Genomic DNA, 21,087 nt, shown 5'->3' with positions numbered 1-21,087 from the left:
CGCTCCCAACAGCACCCTAAAAATGGCTTGGACTTTTCCCTCCCCTGAGCTCCACAGAGAACACAGCCAGCAGAGGACACATTCTCTGTCATCCAGAAATGGGTTGGAGTCTCAGCCGAGGGACAGCAGGACTGGAAGACTGTCAGTCCACACAGCTGCCTGCACAGCACCCCCATGCTTGCCCAGAAGGCGGGAAGGATGGCGGGGACTGGCTGTCCACAGGCCGGGCATGACAGGGAGACTCCCTGGAGGTGGTGCCCTTTTGAGGGGCAGTGTCAGGAGACAGCTGCCTCTTGTTGGGCCACAAGTCTCCACAAGGACAGCACGAGGACTGATTCCCAGTGCTAGAGGCCAGGCAGTCGGCCACATGTGTGTGTATGTGTGTGAGTGTATGTGTGTGCGTGTGTGTGTGCGTGTGTGTGTGTGTGTGAGAGAGAGAATTTATAGCTATTTATAGAACAGGGCAGGGGCATACCACAGAGGGGGCACAAGTTTTCAGCAATGGTCACAGCTGGATGTGCCAGCTCACCACTACAACAGACTAAGTCACAGATGAAGGGGGCTGGCTTTGGGGCTGCTGGAGCCACTGTCAAGTCACAGGACACCCACCCAGGCAGGCTTGGAAAGGGAGGTCTCTGAGAAGAGGAGGGATCTGTTCAGAGGTCGAAGGGGGGCCTGGGGCTCTCAGGACGGGATGGACTTGCCTGACCCAATCAGCTGGCATTGGAGAGAGCGCAGAGAGAAAACAGGTTAGAGAAAAGCCAGAGCTGGTGAGGCAAGGGCAGAGCATGGGTGCACCGTAGCAGCTGTGAGAGGGCTGGAAAGGGGAGGGTGTAAGTGTGGGCATGGCAAGGTTCCTGGAAAAGAGAGGCTGGAAGGGAAAGGGGAGGAAGATGGAGGGAGAAGCCAGAGCTTCGTAGGTAGTGCCCGGGGGCTGTGGCGGCCCTCCCCACCCCACACACGCTGACCTCTCTCATGGCACCCAGGCAGTCCACCCACAGTTCAGACCAATGCCAGCCCCCAGGACTTCCCTCTTCTCTGGTCACCCTGTCTTCCAACCCACTGGGCCAGGGCCACCCCTTGCTTGGGGAGCCCCACCCAACAGCCACCAGGCCTGATAGGGAAGGAACACTGCTTGAAACAAAATGGTGAAACTATAAGGGGATGGCTGGCTGAAGTGAGCGCCAGAGGCCCCTCTGGGTAGTCAGAAAGCCCAGTGTCCTCTGAGGGACCCTGGGGAAGGCAAGGAGGACAGGTAGCTGGATGCCACTGGACATAGACTTATAAGTCTAAGAGGGGAGCCTCAACTGGTAGGCAGGGGGCTGCAGGTTGCATAGGTGAGGCTGGGCCCATCCTGCTCAGAAAAGCAGAAGAGGAAGAGTCCGTGGCAGGACAGGCAGGTGGGCTCGCTAGGCGGAGCTCGGCTGGGCCAGCAGGCACTGTGGTCTCCTTGGCTGAATAGCACAGGCGACCCCTAGGAGCAACAGGCCAAGGTGAGTGAGCCTGCTGGTCGGCGGTAGTGCTTCAGCGGGGGCCAGGGACCCTGCCTTCAGTCCACACGAGCAGCTATGATGGTACCTGGGAGGGAGGGAAGGGGGCTGTGTGTCCCTGCCTGGCCTGTGAAGTGTGTTGTGGGATGACCGTGTGTATGGGACTCTCAGGCTTTTATCCTCGATCACCACTGGATTGCTGACAGATAGAGGACATGGGATCCTATCACCCTTAATCTGCAGTGGATTTGGCTCTCGGCACTCCCAGGCTGGGAGCTGGATACCTGCCCTGGCAGCATGACTCAGACTGCATGACAGGTACAGCGTGCCCAGGATGATGTGCCTAGGCCTCTGGCGGCCTCAGAGTCCAGCCCTACACACAACCCGCTCCAAGTTCCCAGCCCCTACACCATAAACCATGAGCTCTGTGCCCTCTCTGATGGTTCCATGTCTGCCAGGTTGGGCATGGAGCCTGTTCTAAGAGCCGCCAGGCTCAGCCATGGGGACCTTGAGCAGTGGCACTGAGTCCCATGGCTCACAGGGAGGGAAGTGAGACAGCCAGCAGCACAAGGACAGAAAGAGGAAAGAGCAAGTCTGCAGCTCCAGAAGGGAGGGGCAGGGAGCCTGGTTCTGAGGTCTCAGGTGTGCCCCCCGTGTGGAGCTGGGGCAGCGGGGTGGGCAGACCTTTCGTGCAGCAGGCAGCAAAGCATGTACCTACCATGGCTGACGCTCCTCAGGGAACACCGATAATGATTCTGAAAGACAGCATCAAATCACATGGCAGGTCACACGCATGGCTGGGGCAGGCCTGAGGGTGGGGGACACACATGCACACGCTGGAGTGTGCACACACATGCTGTGAGGCCCCACGGCCTGCATGCACACACTAACACACATGCCCACAAACAACACGCATACGCCGCCTTCCCCGCCACCTCCAGGTGCCCAGCACCCTCACCGGCCGGCATGTGCCGCATGGATCTGGGACATGCAGCCACACGGCACACTGAAGCACATGCGTGGGCAGAGTCACAACACAGATGCTCGCCCACACACAGAGGCATTTGCACCAGCTCCCTGCACACTCGTGCCTGGTGTGCTCAGAGGACCACCCATGCTGCTCATGGAGACGGGGCTTGCTCACTAATGTCCAGCTGTCATTTCTCCACCTAAGAGCCTTCCATGGCTCCCTACTGCCTACAGCACTGAACCCCAACAAGTCATACTCTTCAGACTTTGAAGGTTCTCCACCGTATGCCCCACCTTCCCCACAGAGCTCTTCCTCATTCTGTCTGTGTTCCCTGCTTTGGCCAGGGGCTATCCTCGATGCGACCCACACTACACCTCTGCCTATGGCAGCTTTTTACCCAGTTATCCTCCAATTCCTCACCACGTAAGCCTATCTCAGTCATGCCCCGGACTGCATTGAAGCCAATCTGCCTTGAAGAAGCTCTCCCAGACTGCCCTTTTCCCCAAGGCAGGGTCAGGATTTGTCAAATGTTTAGCGTGTGTTAGCAAGACTGGAGTCGGAGCAGGCATCAAACCTTACATCTCACATGTCACACCTCACCACACACCTGGGTGCCAAATAGCTTGAAGAGTCTGAACTCACGTTGGCAGTTAGCAAAGTGCTCCTACGGCTGCATCTGCAGTTAACATAGCATCCCTATGGCCACTGCCTCCCTGGATCTCCACAGCCATCCTAGGAGAAAGGCAGAACATCATCATTTGATAGAAGGGATACTGAAGCTCTGGGAGGAAAAGGGACTTGCCTAAAGCCCCAGGATGAAGCAGCAAATCTGGACTCTCATAGACAGCCTAGAGCTGCCGGCATTTCCTTACAATCTGCGCCCTCGGGTCTGACTTAATTTTTTCCTCTCCAAAGGGCCACGTGTAGGGCCAGAGGTTGGCAAAGCCTGACTCATTTCTGGATGCCAGTTCCTTTGCCTGACTTTCAGTGATTCCTACCTTACCCTGGGTTTTGTGTTTCTTGTCTCAACACTATCATTTCTCATTCCTCCACAAGTTGAACTGCTCACTCCAGCCACCTGAAGCATGCTCTTCTTGACACAGTTAACTCTAGGCACATGGTTGGTACTTAAAAGAAAAAAAGAGCGTTATGTCAATTTCATTGATTAACAAAATTGATGGTTCCACTACAAAGTAAAGTAGATACTGCCTGGGCCTCTGAGTTCAACAGCCTTTTAGACAAATGGCTCTGAGCTAAAACATGAGCATGCATGTATATGTATCTGTCTCGGTCTGATGAGATAATCTGGATGCTTAGTTGTTATCCTTGAGCATTTTCCTGCCTCATTAATGCATGTGTAGCCAGCACAACAATAATGTGCTAATAATGGCTAAAGCTGAGGGCTTTCCTGAGCCAGGCAGTGGCTTGAAACACTTTAAAGTGGCCTTTAAAACTTTAACCCCTAAAGCTGAGGACTTTCCTGAGCCAGATAGTGGCTGTAAAAACTAAAGTTTTTACATAGACTCTCACTGAATAATTTCTGTTTTTCAGATCAAGAAACTGAGACTATCACATTTGGGATTAAGTTAAAAAAAAAAAATTAACAAATTGAGGCTTAAAGCCGTCAAGTATTTCACAGCCAGCAAGTGGCTAAATCAGAACTTGAACCCAGGCAGTCTAGCCCTGGGATCCTGTGCCCTTACCCAGTATCCAGTGTTGGCTACACAAAACTCATGAGTACATGTTTTCAACTATAGTTTAAGTGGGTGACATATTTTTCACTATATTTTATGTAGGTGACTTTCAGTTAGGGGGTATTCTACTTACACAATCTATTCAGCTGGATATTAACGGAGAACAAACAAAAACTAATGAACTCTGAAAAACATAAAAGGTGAGCAACATGATGTCACTGAGAAAGACAGAACAGCCCATAGTCTTTTGGTGACTGTTCTTTGCTGACAGTCCATGAGTTAATACTCAAGCCAAACTCAGCACTGCTGTTCCCTTGGGAGACAGACACAGACAGACACACACACACACACACACACACACACACACAAGTTGGTTTTGTGCCCCGCCCCCCCTCAACACACACCGGAGTTGGTGGTTGTGCTGCCCAGAGCCTCCAGTCCATGAGTGAGGAACGGACCACATGGGTCCAGCAGTGCTGGGTCAAGGCAAGGAGGGGGCAGCCGGAAGCACGCACATGCTCTGGTCTCGTTGCACCAGCCGAAATGGGTGTGCACGGGGCGCGCAGGGATGAGGGGTGAGGGGTGAGAGGGACAGGGCGGGATGGTGACAGCCTTTCCCAGGCGGTAACATCATCATTTGATAGAAAGGATACTGAGGCTCTGGGAGGGAAAGGGACTTGCCTAAAGCCCCAGGGGGAAGCATCTCTGGACTCCCAGTCCAGTGTTCTTGCCCAGTACTCTGCTGCTTGCCTTTATCCATGTAACTTGGTCAACAGCACGTCATAGGGCAAGTCCCAATCCCTACTTTGCTTTTGTATATGGGCGCTGGACCCACAGCCCCACTCTCCAGCCATTTGGACACAAAAACAGATGCTATTGTTCTACCTTAGAGAACATGGCCAGTGGAAACAGGGCACACTGGAAATCAGAGTGAATGTCCTTGAAAGAGGGTCATGGGTCAACAAGGCCAAGCCAAAGGTTGCAGTAGAACACTCTTCCTTAGAAATCTTTGGGAGTGAAGTAGGACTCAGTCACTCCCATCCCTGCCCCTGCAGCTGCCACTACCCCATTAGTTTGGACAGGGTCAGGGGGTGGGGGGAGATGCGGAGAAAAAATCAGACTGCCTGTGGCCCCTGGGCTCCTTCCCCAGTTGCTTCTGTCCTAGCTCAGGCCTGGGTGCCACTCTTACACTCTCACACTCGTGTGCTCACCCGTACACACATCACATCACACATCTTGTTGGTCACACAGTCACAGCCTGGCCTCTGCTCCCGTGGTCAAGTGGCCAGATACCCCCAGGGATGGCTCAAAGGAGTCAGGACTTGGATGTGGGGACATCAGGGTAGCAGAAGGAAATCTACACACCCAGAGCATCTCGGGGTTCAGACTCTCAGACCTGAGCTAGGTTTCCCAGGGAGGAGTTGCACAGAATGGAGAATGGAGGAGGGCGAGAAGAAAGGATGAGGGATGCAACGTGGGGGCAGCCGCCAAGAGTGAAAATAGAGGGAAGTGCCACCTAAGTGCTGGAAAGAAGGGGGCAGGTGGGAGGAGCCCCACAGCCCTCTCCGCAAAAACGACTACCTCCAGGACTCAGCCCTCGCCATATGTGACTCGGCAGCCACGGTCCGTTTCTTGGATGGTGACGGCCAGTTCTTGCCGCCAGGTCCGATGATCTGGAATCCAGTCCCATTTCCTTCCCGGCCACACCCCTCCAGCGGCCTCTTTGGCTGCTTTCAGCTCCTACTTACTTGGTGATCCCTAGTGGGGCATGAGAGCACCTGGCGAGTAGGGCCGAAGGGATCAGGGGAAGCCTCTGGTCTGGAGGATACGGGGTGGCACTTCCCCAAGGGCGCACCCAGCAGCAGGAAGCCCAGAAGCCGGGCCCGCAACCCAGGCTGGGCTGGGGACATGGCGGGGGCTGGGCATCCCGGGGCTGGACTTGGGCGACCTGCAAGGCGACAGGCAGCAAGGCACAGGGACAGGAGACATAGGCGGTTCCGCCCCCTGAGGCGCCGCCCCAGCCCAGTGCCGGCCACGCCCATGCACGGAAGCTCCTCCCTGCCACGCTCTGATGTGGTCGCCAGAGTTTAAGCCCCGCCCCAGCAGCACCAACAGCCCAGCTCCACCCCGCCCCGCAGCCAGTGCTCCTCGGCAAGCTCCGCCCCTCACTCCAGGTAGCAGCCACCCTGGTGAGGGACCACGCCACTGCCCCCTTGGCACTCCTCTGGGCGGCCCAGGCTGGGGGACTTTGGGACCGTGGGGCCGGCCCTGGTCTCTGCGTTCGTCCGGGAGGCTCTGCACCTGCAGCCAGGAGTCGTCCACATGCAGGCTTAGGGGCAGGCTGACGGTGGTCATGTTGATGTCCCTGATGATGGTGAGTACCTCCTTCAGCATGTGGTGCATGCGCAGCATCTCGTCGCGCCCTGTGCCTCTTCTGCCAACTGCTCCACCAGTGTGTTCTGGGCCCCACATGAGTACAGACTGGCCAGCAGCTCCAATATGAACTCCGTGGTCTGAGAGTGGGCAATCGGTGAAGAAGGTCGGGACCTGATGCCTGTGCGGCACTGGCTGCCGTGCTGGGCCCTGCTGGGACAGTGTGCTGGACTTGGAGCCCCTTGTAGTATGGCTTTTCACACCGGCTTCTACACCACTTCAACTGGAAGATCCACCTCCCCACTGCCTTTTCTCACTCAGATGGGGACACCGAAGTCCAGAGGAAAAGACACCTGTCCCACGTTACTGATCTGGGAGGGGACTCAGGACCTATCATGCCAATAGGAAACTTGTCTTTTCAGTTGTTGTTTTGTTTGGCCGGGGTGGGGGTGGTGATAGGGTCTCGCTCTGTCACCAGGCTGGAGTACAGTGATCACTGCTCACTGCAGCCTCAACCTCCTGGGATCAAAGTGATCCTCCCATGTCAGCCTCTCGAGTAGCTCGGACTACAGTCACATGCCACCATCAAGCCCAGCTATTTTTAAAATTTTTGTGTAGAGACAAGGTCTCACTATGTTGCCGAGGATGGTATGGAACTCCTGGGCTCAAGTGATCCTCCCACCTCCGCCTCCAGGAGTGGGAGTTGGAGCTGATGCCTGGATACGGGAGCTCTGTGGGTGGGAGTGAAACAAAACACAGGGTCCTGAGCTCTGGGGAGCAAGCAGTGTCCTCTGGTGAAGGAAATCCTAGACTTGCAGGCAGAAGTTGTGCCTCTTACCGGCCATGTGCTCTGAATACAGTTACCTGCCCTCCACGAGCTTCAGTTTCCTTATCTGAAAAGTGGGGACACCTGACCCTTTCCCTGCTCAGTTCAGTGTTGTGGCACAGGGCTGCTGTTAAAACAAGACTCAGTCCTGGCCTCCTCCCCAAGTGGGCCAGGTAGCCCATGTAGCCTCTTCCAGGTTTTCCTGGGTGACACTGCCAGCCTGGCCCCCTGGTGCCCATTCAATCTGGTCCTTCATATTGCTGGAGAACGGGGAAGCTCTGAGTAACATGAGACTATAGAGTGCGAGACGGTTGCTGATGGCCTGGTCCCGTCCCTTCCTCATTCCTGGGCATTCCTGACAAAGGCTCCCAACAACTGCTAAGCAGCAGCTGTAGACAGCAGCCCGATGAATATCTCATTGTGGGGAGGGGACCATAGCAGGAGTGGGGCTCCAGGGAAATACAGAACCCAGGCCTCAGAGGTGCTGATGTGACAGACCCAAGAAACCTCAGCTTTGCACTTGCTGGATACCATCTGCACCTCTCAGGAGGGAGAATGCCAGGCTCAGGAGGTCCTTGCCCAAGCAAGGGAGCTTAGAAAGGGGGCTAGGGGTGGGCTCTGCCATTTTCAAGGGCTGGCAGGGGGGCCCCTCTGGAGGTACTTGGAGCAGTACCGCATGCCATGGCTTCTGAGTGACAGAGTCAGCTCTGCACCCCACAAGACTGTTCCCTATCCAGAACTCACTGTGATCATGTGCTGGGTTCAGATGCCCACACAGTCTCCTGGTGGGAGCACCAGGTGTGATAACTGTAGGCCCAGGACGGCCTACAAAAGAGTCTGCCCTGCTCTGCCTTGCTATGGAACAACTCCTGTTCTGCCTTTGGGGAGAGGTGTTCATTTAAACGATGACTGGGCTGGCCCCCATGGCACAGCTACCACAGAGAGTCTGCTGCTATCCATGGCTGAGAGCTCCAGTTCTTCTCTGAAGCCACCAGGATGGATGAATGGCAGCTTCATCCTCTTGGCCGACTCAGTTGCCTTTCATCAGCTCATCTGCTCCTAGGATCCACTCTGCCTCTGGCTGGCACCTGATCTGAATCCCAGGCTCACACCTCTGCCCACAGGCCCAGCAGCTGCTTCACCTTCAACTCCCTCCTCCACCAAGCACTGCCGCTCACCAGCTACTGGGGTGCCACTAGTACCCCTACATGGTGCTCCCTCTCCAGACCCTCGAGTCCAGCTGTAGCTTCCTTTTGGAAGCCACACCCCAAGACCCCAGCCCTGCTCTAGGGCCCTGTATCCCCAACTTCCTGCATCCTTCTCTCTCATTCTGGGAAGATGAACTTGCCCTGCCAGCCAGATAGCTCCTGGAGGGGAGAACACCAGGGCCTGGACCATGGTAGGGCCAGCAGTGTCTGCTGACAGTGATGCTGGAGCTGGTGCCCATGTCCACATGATGTCCATGGCACAGTGGCCACCTGAGGCTGGGGGCATCTGAGTGGTGGCTGCAGAGTGGGACCCTTACCTCTGGCTGAGTGAAGTTCACCAGGTCCTCCCCTGTGCTGTCATGCTGGGCATGGAAGAGCCGACCTAGCTGGGGGCCCCGCACCACAAAGTGCAGAAGCTGGAGGTTGGTGCCTGCACTGGAGCTGGCTCTGAGGCTCTGGCTGCTGAGTGGCTGGACGGACCCTGCCAGAGGCAAAAGGGGCCATCAGCCTTTGTGATCCAGGCCCAGGCCTGTGGCTGCAGAGAGGCAGCGTGACCCTGGCATCCCACTCTCAGCTCTGCCCTACCCCCAGCACCCAGGAATGCCCACAATCAGCACACCAACCAAGACAGACAGTGTCCGGCTGCCCTCCAGCGAGAGGAGCACTTGCTTCTGGGCCGTCACTCAGAAGTGTCTAGAGGAAGTGTGCTCACCGTCAGAGAGGCCAAAGTGGATGCCTCCGTCCAGGGCTTCTGGCGACAGGGGCATTGCGTCTGACTGACCTGAGCTGGCTCCCCACCTCGGGGTGCTCCTGTGGGCAGCAGGAACCCGGGGCTTGGCCCTCAGCGCCCACCTCTGTGTGAGAACAGCACAAGCCTGCCGTCCAGCTGGGCCTGCGTGAAGCTGCACACCTCGGTGCCTGGCACCGCCCACAGCACTACCCGCCCATTGCTGGGCTGCTCAATGGTCCAGACCAGGTCCTTGGGCCCAGAGTAACCATCCATGCTCCTCAGAGCCTCTGTTGGGATGGGAACAGTGGCCTCCTCCCACATCTGGGGACACAGGCCTGTGAAGGTTCTGCCCTGCCATGCTCACCCACCCCTTCCTCCCCGGCCCTAGGCTGCCCTGCAGCTCAGGTCCTCAAGTGGCATCGAGTTTGGCTCTGCTCTGGCTCCCCTGCACAAAAGGACCTCCCCGCATTCACCTTCCCTGTCACCCCAGGGAAGGCCACCCTCCAGGGCCAGCCTCCCTGCTCTTCATCTGCCCTAGTCCTGTGTGTCCCTCAAGACTAGCTTGTGTCCCCTACCCAGGAAGGCCCCAGTTCTTACCCTCAGCAAGTTCTCACCCCCAGAAACCCCCAACGCTGACCAACAGTGCTCCTTAATCTGTCTCATTCGTGGGACAGGGGTCTCCTTTCAGACCCTCCATGTGTGCCTGGAAGGGGCTGGGCATAGGTGGGAATGGTGATTTAGAAATGGGCCCTCCTTCCAGCTGACGGAGGGGTGGGAGGCACGGAGAGTTGGGGCCTGATGGTTGGTACCGTCCTGCAGCACAGAAGCAGTGCTGGGATGGGCCCAGGGGCTTCCAGAGCAGTTACGGGCCCTCCTCGTGTTGGGCAAAGGGGACCCCTTTCCAGGCCTCCCACTTGCAAGCAGAGCAGGCGCCTGTTCCTGAGGTCCTGGTACCAGTCTTGCTGGGTCAATTACTTGCGGGCAGTGCTACAGGGGGACTCACATGCCCGGAAAACAGCCCTCTGCCATTCCTGGGCTTCCTCCCCTGGCCCCAGGGAGCCCTGAGGCCAAGCCTTGGCAGGAGGGGCCATAGTGTCGGGGGCAGGGCCCCATCTCTGGGCTCCCGGAGCAAACACAGGGGGATGGTCCCACCTGGTGGCCACACTGCCACACAGCCATCCCGCCCTGTGGTTCCACAACACTGTGTACCACTCTTCTGTGGCCTCCACACCACGAGGCCACCCCCTACAGGCACATCCTAGACCACCAAAGCCCCCCGCGGTGTCTCATGTCAGAGACAGCCCAAGTCAGCCCTCTTGTGGAACCTTCAGTGACTCCTGCTGACTGGGGAGGACGCACCCCAGAAGCTGGCGTTCAAAGCCCTGCCATGTGGGCTTAGTAAAGCCGTGCCCTTTCTGTTCCACCAGAACTACTTCTGCAACCATGGAGAAGTCCCATCCCATGTCTGGGCCTCAACTTCCACCTCTGCCAAATGGGGGCCCTGCTCTGCTGTGGCACAAGGGCAGGAGTTTGGGGAGCCAAGCCGTGGCCTTCACGTGCTGGGGTGAAGGTGGGAAGCTTAATGGTCCCACCCTGACGTCTGCCCTTTAGGGCTTGTAAGTGATTCTGTCAGGTGTTCTGGTCCTAAGCCACAGGAAAAGGAACAGCAGAGCCACCCGTCGCTGCTCAGAAGTCCGCCTACAGTATTGCAAACGTCCAGTAACAAAACCTCCCACCAGTGTTCTATTTCAGCACAATCTCACATCTCTCCTTCCAACTGCGTGAGGCACACGGTAGTGGCCACATTTTGCAGAGGAGGATACTGAGGCTCAGAATGGGGGAGATCTGCGGTAGGAAGTAGGGGACGCTGGCCTCTAGGCCGGATGGTGACAGTGAAGGCCACAGGATGGCTCTGGCGGTCCCTCTCCGAGACATTAGCCATCAGGACAAAACTGTCTGTCAGTGTCTCGCTCCCCTCGTGCACATAGCAGATCAGCTGCTCTTCCACCGAGGGGCAGGCCCAGGGCTGGCAGTCAGGACCCAGCAGCACCCTTCATGCCCTGCCTTTGGGTGCAGGAGGAGACTGACTTTCAGGGCTTCAGCTTCCATTGGTGGAAAACGGGGATCATAAGCTCTGGCTCCCAGAGGAGTTGTGGGAGTTATCTCCTAAGAAAGGAGATACAGTATTTATTTCATTTTATTTTATTTTTGAGACAGAGTCTCGCTCTGTTGCCCAGGCTGGAGTATAGTGGCGCGATTTTGGCTCACTGCAACCTCTGTCTCCCAGGTTCAAGCGATTCTCCTGCCTCAGCCTCCTGAGTAGCTGGGACTACAGGCGCGTGCCACCACACCCTGTAATTTTTTGTATTTTTAGTAGAGACAGGGTTTCATCATGATAGCCAGGATGGTCTTGATCTCCTGACCTCATGATCCGCCCACCTCAGCCTCCCAAAGTGCTGGGATTACAGGCGTCAGCCACCGAGCCTGGCCTGAGCTACAGTAGTGAAAGCATAGGTGCTTCTGAAATGTGACTCCCTGTCTCCTCTCTGTGTATAACCCCCCGGACTGGGAGTCCCTGGAGCTCCCTCCACTCTGCCCCCAGAGCTGGGCTGCAGCCCCTGGGCCTCTCACAGCCATACCTCTCTCCAGCAGAAGGCACTGAGGGTCTTGGCATGAGGCCCATCTTCCTTCTGCAGGGCTCCGTGCCAGGATGGCTCCAGAACCTGCAGGCCAAGGCCCGGGAGAGTGGGGAAGTAGGGCCCGGTGACGCAGAGCAGTGGAGGGACCAAGGTGTGGCTGCCACCCTCGGGGACGCTGAAGTTTTGCACTCCCGGTGGGGATGACAGTGGGCAGCACCTCCAGCTCTACGATACGTCCTCAAGGGGAGCACCCAGGCTGAGGCCACAACCAGCAAGAAGGCATCGCTCCAGGCCTCAGGGCAGAAGTGCAGGTACAGGATCCTGCCTGCGTCCACCGCCTCTTGAGAGAAGCTCTGCATGGGGTCCAGGCTGGGTGGCTCACCTGCCAAGGCGCCAGGCGAAACCATCACCAGGTAGCTGGCACTCAGTGGGCTCTTCACTGAGAAAACGATGTCTGCCTTCTGGGCTGCCTCCTGGGCTGCCTGGTTAACAGAGGTCATGAGGACCAACAAGGGAACACAGATGGGTCTCAGAGGGGCCCACTGTGGCCCTAGGCAGCCAGAACAGGCTTGATCTTGCTCACCAGATACCACTGCTCATTTAGTCACACAAACACACACGTGGGTTCACACACACAGCAGCCAGACATGCAGCTGTTCACATTTTTTGTTTTTTAAGACAGGGTCTCACTCTGTCACCCAGGCTGGAGTGCAGTGGTGCAATCACAGCTCCCTGCAGCCTCAACCTCCTAGGTTCAAGGGCTCCCACCTCAGCCTCCCAAGTAGCTGGGACCACAGGCATGAGCCACCATGCCCGGCTAAATTTAAAAAAGTTTTTTTGTAGAGACGGGGTTTCACTGGGTTGCCCCGGCTGCTGGACACGTTATACCCACGCCACACACGGTTACAGGGGGTTGGTCACACAGCTTGAGATGCACTCCCTTGGGGAGGTGCGTAATCACACGTCCCCAGACTCAGTGACACAGACAGACGAGTTCATCACACACTGATGCAGTCACACATATCCACATGCATGTGTGCACACGCACACACACAGGCCCCCCTGCTCAGGATCTGTTCAGGCCTGTGGCTGGTTTGCTGGCAGTGTCTTCCCCAACCCCTGCTATTACCACCCAGGACCATCAGAGCATGCCCTGCCCCGCCCCACCCCACCCCTCCTAGAGGCACAGGCGCTCCCAACACAGGCCCTACAGAGCTCATGCCCCAAAGGCCACACGGGCTCCCTCACCTGATGGGCCATCCACAAGAGGCTAAACCACCCCCAAACTCACATTCCTGTTCTGTGCCTTTGCCCGGAATGTTCCTTTTGCCTGGAATACCACTCCCCATTCTCTGCTCCCAATGGCCTGTGCTCTTCGGAGCCCGGCCCAAACACTGCCTCCTCCCATGAGGCCTTCCTGATGCCAGATCTGCTGGCTTGCCGTGGGCCCCAAGCTCCAGACATGCAGATCAGAAGGGTCCCCGAAATGGGCAGTGTAGGAGAGTAAGGCCAAGAGCGGGCAAGAACTGGCCTGAGGTCACAGGGCATGTCAGTGAGCTCGCTGCAGGGCCCTTGGCTGCTCTGTGGGGTTCCTGGGTGGGCAGAAGCCCTTGACAGACCCTCCTAGTCCTGGTCTGGGCTCCGAGAAGAGAGCGGGATACATGGGGGTCTGAGGCGCAGTGGCCCGTCTCCACGGCCAGCTATCCCCAAAGTTCAGGACCCGTGATGCCCTCCCAGGGAACTGACTGCAATGCAGATTCTTGGGCTTCACTTCAGAGATTCTGTAGGGCTGAGTGGGGTCCAGGAATCCGCATGCTCAGCCACGCCATGGACACGAGTGGACACGACCTCTAGAGGCACACACAACTCCCAGGAGGATGGGTGTACAGCAGGCTCCCCAAAAACTCTTGGGAACACAACATATACAGGAGCACATCTGAGACACGTGCACACACACAATCTGGGACCACCACAGCCACAGCCCAAGTCACATGTGTACCTGGCATGGAGGCTGGGCGGGAGGCCCTCTACCTGGTCCACTACCCCGCTCACCACCTCCAGCTCCTCACCTCCAGCTAGTCTCTTCTGATCTCAGCTGCCTCTCCCTGGAAGATGTAGATCTTCTTGTGCCGGGCCAGCTTCAGTGGGGCTAGTGGGCCCTCTAGGGCAACAGTCACTTGTAGTGTGGCATCTGTGTGCACTGGCCCTGCTTCCATTGAGAAGGCCAGGGTGTTGCGGGGTCTGAGGCTGCCATTGTGGCCGTAGAGAATGGCCCCATGCAGCAAGTACTGCTGGGAGACGACTGTGGCTGGCTGAGTGGCCCGGAGCAATTGTCCCTAGCGAGGACACTCTGTGACGTGGTAGTGGATCTCATCCCCACTGTGGATGTCGAGGTTGGTGTCCAGGTGGAGCTCGGCCGTGTTGACGGTACCCTGGCCTCCTTGAGGGATCATGAGGCCGGAACCACTGGCCACAGAGAGGTAGGGCTCCAAGGCCTGCACCTCCAGCAGAGTGGTGGCCTGGTGCTGCCCATCAGACGCCTGCAGCTGGATCCAGCGCGGTCAGCCCCAGTGTGCAAACAGGACTCACCTCTTCCTGAGGTCCCTCCTGGATGAAGCAGTAGATGGGCTGCATGGGCTCATCCACAGCCATGATACTGCCAAAGAGGAGGTCCTTGCGGGTCAGCACCAGCTGGGCATCAGCAAAGCCCGAATCAGCACTGCTGAAGGCCACGTCGACTGTAGTCAGCAGCCGCCACCTACCCTGGGCCATATGGAAGACGTGGCTGATGATCTGCATAGGGGCGTGGTCATTCACGGGCTGGATGGCCACTTGGAAGACACCCCGTACCTCCTCCCAGGCCATGTCACCACTGCTCTCATCCTGGCGGGTAGCAACAAATGGGGTATCACCTTCTGTGACCTCAGAATCATCATGCTGGTAGACCAGCCGGCCACACAACAGGTCTCCATTGGTGAAGGATGTCACCATAGTGGTCTTGTCCTGTGTCCCATGCCAAGTCAAACTCCCATGGCGGGGGCCGCTCCATGACCTCATAGAGGTAACCGGCACTGTTGAGACTCTGGAAGAGCTGGTCAGTAGACAGGACACCCTCATCATCCTCAGGCACCACGAGGACATTGGTGAGGACAGGCATGTCTGGGTCACCGCCAGTATGGATGGAGAAGGTACAGAGCAGGGAGAAATATGGTGGAGCTGTGACACAGAAACAGAAGGTGTCCTCCACTGCCACTGAGGTGCGTGCCGTGGCCCCACAGGTCACCTGGCCAGCCTGTACATCATCCTGGGTGAAGCCCTGGCCGCCTGACAGCCTCGTGCCCTGTAGTTGAAGGCTGCCTTTCCTGGGAGCCTGAACCACCTCATAGTGGAAGGTTGGAGGGCTTGGGCCTGCCTCCTCCAGAGTGGCCTCCAGGTGGGCTGTGATGAGGGTGTCCTGCTGGGTGTCCTGAGTGTGCAGTGGCTCCAGCTGTAGCATCCACACTGTGGCTCTCTGGATGGTCACTGGGAAGGACAGATTGCTCAGGATTTCCCAGCCCACCTGCACCTCCAGATCCAGGCTCTCCACGGTGTCCTCAATGTGGTGCTGTGCTCAGCTACCTCACGTGGCCCTACTCCACGTCCTGCTGGTGGAATGCCTGTGTGGCCCACCACTCAGCACCCTCCACCCCACTAGCCCCCTGCTTCTGCAGCTCCCTGAACTGCAGGGCTCCCGCGATGCGGAATAGCACGCTCACATCCCGCCACACGGCGCTGGTCTCCACCGACAGGTTGGTGGGCAAGATGAGCATGGCAGAGCCCTGGGCCAGGCACAGTCCTGTGCTGTGGTGGATCTGTATGAACAGCTGGACAGCCACCACCTTCAGCGTGGCTGAGGGCGGGGTGGCCTGCAGTCCATCGCTGATCCAGAAAATCAAGTGCTGTGCAGGGCCACCGCGGTGGTCATAGACTAGGCTGCCGGCCTCCAACTCCCAGCAGGAGAACTCGGTCACCGGCTCCCCAGGCTGCTCCACGGTCTCAGTGCTCCACGGGGAGGCCAGAGGGGGCGCCAAGGAGCTAGAAGGCGAGGCCCTCACAGGCAGAGTCCGGGTCATAGGCCTGGAAAACCTCAGGCCCCAGTGGCTTCTGCATGTGTTCCAGGAACACCATGAGGCTGCCACGTGGAAAGATGATGCCTCGTGGGTCACTGACAGGGTGAACCTGGAAGGGCAGAAGGTCATTTTGGCCCCTCTGTAGGGATGAGGGCATGGGCACCAGAGCCGTCACTGACACCTCTAGCACCAGCTGGTCAGAGGTGTCCTCAGGGCCATCGTGGATGAAGCAGGCCTTGTGGTTCACCATGTCCAGGAGGGTGAACATTTTTCATGCCTGGGCACCCGGGATGTCCAGTTCAACCTCACCCTAGCATGCCCCTCAGGTCACGCTGAACAGCACCTGGGATGTGCGCAGCTCAGCCTCCATCAGGGCCAGCATGGGTTGCACGTGCTGCCACTCAAGCCAGGCTGTGCCACCCTCAGCCACCACCAGTGGGCAGATAGTCAACAGCTGGGTGAAATTAGCAGACAGGGTGCAACCCTAGCTTAGGCACGCATGGCTCAGCTAGCTCCATGGCCAGCCAAGTCTTGGGGGCCAGCATGGAGAAAGCTTCATAATGGTCACAGGCATCATCCTCATACTCCTCCACCTCCTCCAGCCTTCAGCCAGCCGCCATGTTGTGCGTCAACAAGGCTTCCCGCAGTCCCTGCCTCTGGCCATTGACACTGAGGTCTTCCATGCAGCCATCCCAGCAGTGAGGCATTGGCGGCTCCTCGTGTCAGGTCTGGGCGGTATTCCTGGAGGAGACAAGAGGCCTCTGCAACCAGCCCCCAAAGGAGGAGACTGCCACGTGGCTCCAGGTAGCTGAGGACTCCTCAGTTCAAAGTACATGTGGGGTACTGGTCCATGGAGATTTCCAGCTGGTGAATGTTGATGTGGACACTGACCTTGTGGGGCTGCCTGTCAGCCACAGGCACACTGCTGAGGAGCAATGCAGTACCCTGGCCCTTCTCGACCATGGCCCACAGGTGGCCCTCAAATATGTCCACATGGATGAAGTCCCCATGTGGGTCCCCTGCCTGGAAGGCCAAGGGTGCCTGCTGGCTCTGTGTGGTGAGTGTCAACTCCAGGGTTCCTTCATCCTGAGTGCCCCAGGCAGGGACGGCAGCTAAAGAGTGGGGCCCAGAGAAGCCCAGTGCCACATCCTCACTGGCAGAAAACTCTTCAGCACAGCCCTCACGCACCTCGGGGGTCAGAGGCCGGAGGAGGCTGCAGCCATTGAGGGTGGCTGCATAGGGGCAATCTCTCAGGGGATAGCTGGGTCCCCTCAGGTAGGGCAGGCCAAGGCTCCCAATGCTCCCAACAAAGAGCCCACAGGGGACTTCTACGGGGCTCCCAGGACTGCAGAGGAGGCGTTGAGAAACCCATCAACTGACACTGTGGCCCAGCCCTCTGAGACAGTCAGCACTGTAGTGTGGGGCACGAAGTCGCTCAGCAGCATTTCTACTGGGGTCTGCAGCCTCAGCTCCTCCTGGCCCAGGACAAGTCTGACCTGAGGAGAGACGGGGAATGGGAGATGGGGGGCAGCACTTTGAATCCATCATTTCCCTTATAAAACGCACAGTGGGTTCCCCACAGTTGGGGCCCCAGAGCAGAAAACCTAGGACAAGGGCCTCTGGTGCCACTCCTCTTGCCTTCCTGCCATCTCTTTATTCATCCTCCAAACACTCACCAAAGGAAACTCTGGGCCAGGCCTGAATGGGCTCTGGGGACCCTGATGTGAATCAGATGTGCTCCTTGCCCACAAGGAACTGACATATAGCAGGAAACCCAACCTGTATTTTTAAATTCTCCTTCTCTTTCCTTGAGTGAGAGGTGCCAGAAATACTGTCTTGGAATCTAGATTTCACCCCTGGAATAAAGGGTAACTAAGAATCCCTTGATCAGTCCCCCTAAGTTTGGCAAAGTTTTTCAAGGTCACTGAGGGAAGCCAGGCTAACTGTTCAGGGATAGAGAGCCCAGGCAGATGCTCTGTGTTCGGAAAGAAAAGCTCCCTGACCTGTGGTGGAGGGAGATCTCAGGGACAGATCAAGGACATAGTTCTGTCACCATGACAATGACATCAGAAATGGCTCTGGTATGGTGCTCCCAGATGCTAGAACAGGTGGTGGCAGAGTATGGGAACTGCAGAACCAGAACAATAAGAGCCATGATCTTGGAGTCCTGGTACGGTGCATCTCTGTAGGGGTGTGGCATCACTGTACCCGCAGAGCTCAGCAGCCATCAGTGCCAGACTGTACCACATTAGTGTTCAACAGTGACACCATGTGGCAGTGAGCAGCAATGACAGCAGCAGACTGACCAAGCCCTAGTTCTCTTCTCACTGGGGTGTGGAAGGAGATGGTTGCCCCAAATTTGACTTTTTGGTTTTTTCTTTCTAAAATAGAGACGGGGTCTCATTGTGTGACTCAGACCAGTCTTGAACTCCTAGGCTCAAGTGATCTTCCCATCTTGGCCTGCCAAAGTCGTGGGATTATGGGCATGAGTCACTGTACCCAGCCTGCCCCAAATTTGGACTAAGACCCTGGGTTCTTAAACTCTTCATGGTATGGGGGAAGACTCAAGAAGGAGCCACAAAACTCCTTGATAATAAAGCTTGTGGTGTCTTGAAGGATGAAATGGAAAAATGAAGCTGAGGCAGTACTGGTGCTGTTACTGTCGTGGACAGACAGTGGTAGTGCAGAGAAATTGGTGCAGTGCCACAGGGATGCACAGGGGTCATGGGGGCTCAGGAGGGGGCCTCGCCCAGGAGGAGGGGACGCTCACTCTGAAACTTCAAGGAGAGGCTAGAGTTAGGCAGGTGCAGGGAATGAGTGAGGCACGCACCTGGCAGAAGCAGTGTAGTGACTAAAGGCCTGGCAGCAAGTGACCATAAGATGGCCAGGAACTGAAGGCAGTTCAGTGCAGTCAGAGCACAAATGGCCAGGGAGGGCTTGTGGTGGGAAACATGGTTGGAGGGAGCTGGTGGGCAGAGCCAGTTCAGGAAGGATTTACCATTTCTGGGCTGCTGCTGCCCATCCCATGGTGAAGAACTTGAGACCCCAAGATAAAAGTGACTTACACAAGGTCACACAGCCAGCTGGGGTTCAAAGCTAGAGAAGGAATCTCACCCCCATCCCAGGGGGATGTCACTCACCTGCAGGCGTCCGGAGTAGAGCTGCAGCAGGAGGTGGTCAGCTGGGCCTGCTGCCAGGAGAAGGAGGGCTTCAGGTTGGGAGGTGGAGAACTGCAGCTGTAGGTCTATGTCGGTCAGAGCCGTGGCCACGGACACCTCCAGGTGGTTCTCACCGAAGAAGGAAGCTGTGTGAGAGAGGGAGCTCTGGTCAAGGCTCAGATTCTTGCCTGGAGGAGGCGAGGTGCCATAGAGAGGGATGGGTGGGTTGCAGAAAGGGGTTCATGCTGGTGCACCCTCATGGTTCTGCTATATGGTGCTGCCTCTGAGCACTGCCCAGATCCCAGCATTTCCTTGGTCCTGGCACCAGAAGGCACAGCCTCACCTTGTGTCCAGTCCAGACCTTGACTTTGCAGGAGGTCAGACCCAGAAATTCCCAGCAACTCAGGTCTCCTCCTTAGAGATTCCTGGAGCCAGAGGCCTCCGCCAGCTCTGACTCACCTCCCCTGGGCCCCAGAGGAGTCTCCCTCCCAGGTCTGGCTCCCTGACCCAGCCCAAAGGGAAACATCACTGGCCTGATCACCTGGCTGGGTGGCTCAGCCCCGAGGAATGGAGTTTCTGGAGAATCACCCCCAGTCCAGACTGATTCCTGCTGATATTCCTTCTCCTAAGTGCCCTTGTGCTTGGGCTCCTGTGCAGCACCTGCCGTGCCATGCCCTGCCTCCATGGATTGGCTGGGGCCATGGCTGGGATCTGGGGATGGTTTCAGTGGAGCCCACCTATCCCCGCTCCTCTATCAGGTCATTCTTTCAGCTGCCATTGAGGGTGGGGGCGGGAGCTTATTGGCCTCAGTTTGCCAAGGAGCAAAGGCTCTGAGGCCAGATGGGGACCATATGCAGTGTCAAACCAAAGTGGGCCCACACTTCCTCCATTAACCCTGCTACTGCTTTCTGCTGGAGAGCTATTCACAGTCACTGCTGAGCAGCCAGATCCAGCCCCATTGTTTCCACCATGGCCAAAGAACCAGGAATGAGAACAGCTGAGCTCCCAACTGCCCCAGGCCACCACTCAGGCTGAGGCTGAAGACAGGGCCTAGGAGGGGCTGAGGGTCTGCAGGGCAGGCCACAGAAGGCCTCACCAGGCAGAAGGCCATGTCTGGGGTTGCCTGGGGTTAGTGGTTCCCATGCAAGGCCTGTTCTGTCCCACACTGGGACTCCTCCTCTTTTGAGTTGCTGCTTCCTCCAGGCAGTTTCCCCAAATCAGCCTCCCTGACTTCCAACCTGCTGCCATAATTTCTGGTCTATGCCTTTTGTGGTGATAAGAGCCAAATACAACTTTGACTTTGCCTGCAGATGTCCAGGGCTAGGGGGCAGAAAAACACAGGTTAAAAACCGTGATTCATCCCTGTTGAGTTTCCCTCAAACCCCAAGAACAAGCACAGGCTGATGGCCTTGATAGGGTGATCCAGTACTGGCCTCACATGTGCTGGTCCCTGGCCAGCCTGAGCCAGCTGTCATCTGTTCCAGGAAGTAGCTTCAGCCATTGGAAGAGTTGGAGATTTCTACGCCCTAAGGGCAGCCAGCCCCCCCGGAGAGATGTCCAGGAAAGATCCCGTAAGAGCCCCTCGGGCTGAGTTAAATCCCCTGTAGTTATCCCCTCCTCCTGCCGGTGGGCACTGCTGGCAACATCACCGTGTCTGGGAAGCTAAGGGAATCAAGTAAGCCCCGCAGAACAGCGCGGCAGGCTCAGCAAGCACAGCACAGCTTGGTGCCAGCAAGAGACAGACCAGGGAACTGCAGGTGGCGGCCACCTACTGGGGTGCCTTATCTGCAAAGACATTGATTCCTCAGAGCGAAACACAGCACACTAAAGGGAGGGAGGCCATAGCACAAGGGGTGGGGGCACATGGCCCTGCAGGATGGAGCCACCACC

At 57.1% G+C, this 21,087-nt stretch overlaps 1 long non-coding RNA gene and 1 pseudogene across 1 annotated transcript; both read right to left on the bottom strand.

Moving 5' to 3' along the window:
- Positions 1-8,978: 8,978 nt before the first annotated feature.
- Positions 8,979-9,274, bottom strand: LOC141406935 (uncharacterized). The gene is made up of 2 exons (XR_012415463.1): positions 9,185-9,274; positions 8,979-9,042 (listed from the first exon to the last, which is right to left on the bottom strand). It is a non-coding gene; the product is annotated as an uncharacterized lncRNA (long non-coding RNA).
- A 2,502-nt stretch (positions 9,275-11,776) lies between these two features.
- LOC135971709 (chondroitin sulfate proteoglycan 4-like) overlaps positions 11,777-21,087 on the bottom strand; it is a 28,526-nt pseudogene continuing 19,215 nt past the window's right edge.

The sequence above is a fragment of the Macaca fascicularis genome, chromosome 7, assembly GCF_037993035.2.
Source record: "Macaca fascicularis isolate 582-1 chromosome 7, T2T-MFA8v1.1".
NCBI classification, from domain to species: domain Eukaryota; kingdom Metazoa; phylum Chordata; class Mammalia; order Primates; family Cercopithecidae; genus Macaca; species Macaca fascicularis.
The sequence above is the reverse complement of the archived record's forward strand: the minus strand, read 5'-3'. Positions and strand labels throughout refer to the sequence as shown.